Raw genomic sequence first — 2553 nt, 5'->3', positions numbered from 1 at the left:
CTTATATTTCATAAAACATTTCATATTAATATATTTATTTAAATATTTCATGTATAAAAAAATAGAAATTTTTTTATTCATCATATTTTTAAAAGTTTATATCTAAGAAATATAAATTATTTTGTAATTATGCAATTTATAATATTAAAATATATCTATTTAAAAGTAAAAATGTAAAAATTAATTCCGCGCAATAATTAGTTTTAAAATCAATTATTTTGAACATTGCTTTATATAATAGATTTTTTCTCTTATCTTTTATATTTTTATTTATCGTTTATTTGCGAATTAAAATTAATATAGTTTATTACAAAATATATTATATATTATATTATATATAAAATATTATATATAATATAACCCTCCCATGGGGTACACCTTGTCGCGGTGGGAGGGCTTAGTACTTGGATGGTGCCTTGAGGTTTGTCTTAAAATTTTCTATTTATGACAAATCTTAAGGTGCTTGAATGGGAAGCTAAGTACCCTTTCCGTCGTCGGTGCTGTCAACGTGTCGCGGACGGCGGCGTCTCGTTACCGCGTTTTCGCGTTTAGCTTTCTCGCGTCATCGCGTTTTCGCGCTTCCGCGTTGGACATTTTCGTATAAATCCCAATTTCATTATTTTAGAGTCTCTACTTCCGATGCCAACTAACTAGGATTTCGAGTTTGCACACGTTGCTATGCAACGTACACTCGTGCTTCGTGCTTCGTCAAGTGATTCGGCCCGAATTCGTTAGAAGTCGATCGATTGCTCGGAATGGTCGTCAATGGGTTCCTTCTCTTTGCTCGTCTACAGCCACACGCACTGCGTGTGTTAACCCTGTCGAGGAGTCGAGTGGATTCCCCTAGGCACGATTTTCGCTCGGTAAAAGGGGTTGCCTCCCCATTTTCTAAATTGCTGAATGTTAGCATTTAAAAAATGTGGGTATCCTCTTCTTTTGCCGTCTACCAGCCTGGTGTAGCCATATCCTGCATTGCGGGAAACTTCGTGTTCCGGACGAAGCACCTGAAATCGTGCTTAGCGGGTCCAGGTTCGGTACGAGATAGGATAATTATGCGCGAAAAAGAGTTGGTGAACATCATTTTCCTCTATTTCCGTCAATCGTTTCGTCTTCTTTCCGGTTTGGGCTTAGTCCTTGCTCGTTGTATCGTTGCATTCCTGACCTGTTGGCTCGAAGCTGATTCTCATAAGTGAAATGGGATTTTCGCTCGTACCGAAACCGGGAGTGCCGTTCAAAGTATATACATATTAAGTATATACATCGCGCGACCAAATAGAAAATTTTTTAACGTATCGAAATAGTGCGGAAACCGTTTAGTATCGCGCGCAAAAGTGCGAAAATAGCGATATAAAAATATCGCTCGTGAGTACGGGAGTGCCGTTAAGTATCGCGCGTCTAACTGAGAGGAGGAGGAGGCCTAGGAGAGGCATCAGGCTCCGGCAGAGCAACCTTCTGGTAAGCAATTTATTTATTTGTAATTTGTAATTGTATTATATATTAAATATTAAATATATTTATTATAATTTAAATTAAACAATTAATCGCAACAATTAATTTGATGTTTTTATTTATATTTTTTCATTTATATTTAAATAAGAGAGAATTAAAGAAAAAGATTTTTAAATTAAAGCTATAATCTTGTAAAGGTGTAAGCTTTTATAAAGTTAGAGAATTATTAGTAATGTTTTTTAAAATTTATAGAATTATTTTATTAATCTGCTATTATTATATGCATCGAATATAAAATTTAATATATACAATAATTTTTGAAATATTAATTATTTTGAACGCTGCTACATTAGAATCTTCTTTTGTATGTTATAGATCGATGCAACAACCCTGATGATCTGAGAGGAGGAGCAGGCCTAGGAGAGGCATCCTGCACCGGCGGAACAACCTGATGGTGAATATTATTATTTATATATTAATTGTTATAAATCGTTAACTTGTTATAAACGAATAATAATTCGATCTTATTATTTAAATGAATTAAAGAGAAAGATTTTTATAGAAGTGATAAAATTTTCTATTTAAAAAACAGTTTCAAAAATTTATAAAATTTTTCCATACGTGTTTATCTGCTTATTATTTTACACATCGGATATAAAATTCCGCGCGATAAAAATATTAATTGCATTTTGTGAGCATTATTATAAATGAATTTTATATTTGTATGTTACAGACAACTAGCTTCGATAACAACAACTCCGCCGTTGCGCATCAGTGCCGGTGAGTGAAAAAAACTTTTATTTAACTTTAAGGTAACGGATTCGTAGAAATTGTAGATGTAAATTGTAGATTGTAGATAAATCCGTTGCCTTAAAATGGATGAGCTAGGATGGATTAAATTAAATAAATTAAATTAAATAATTAAATTAAATAAATTAAATTAAATAATTAAATCATATTAATTAAATTAAATTAAATAATTTAACAAGTTCTTTCGAACTTATGCTTTGCATCTACTGCGAAAATATATTGAAATATTAATTAAAAAAAGAAGAGATCAAGAAAAGATTTTGTTGTAAAGATTTTGTCTAACTTATTAAATAA

At 31.7% G+C, this 2553-nt stretch overlaps 1 long non-coding RNA gene across 1 annotated transcript; it reads left to right on the top strand.

Moving 5' to 3' along the window:
* The first annotated feature begins 1379 nt into the window (after nt 1-1379).
* LOC145965568 (uncharacterized) lies at nt 1380-2332 on the top strand. Its single transcript, XR_014436765.1, has 3 exons — nt 1380-1455; nt 1825-1903; nt 2183-2332. It is a non-coding gene; the product is annotated as an uncharacterized LOC145965568 (long non-coding RNA).
* Nucleotides 2333-2553: the final 221 nt, after the last annotated feature.

Source organism: Camponotus vicinus, unplaced genomic scaffold (genome assembly GCF_025532165.1).
Source record: "Camponotus vicinus isolate PSW18456_S1 unplaced genomic scaffold, iyCamVici1.0 SCAF_14, whole genome shotgun sequence".
NCBI lineage: Eukaryota > Metazoa > Arthropoda > Insecta > Hymenoptera > Formicidae > Camponotus > Camponotus vicinus.
The sequence above is the reverse complement of the archived record's forward strand: the minus strand, read 5'-3'. Positions and strand labels throughout refer to the sequence as shown.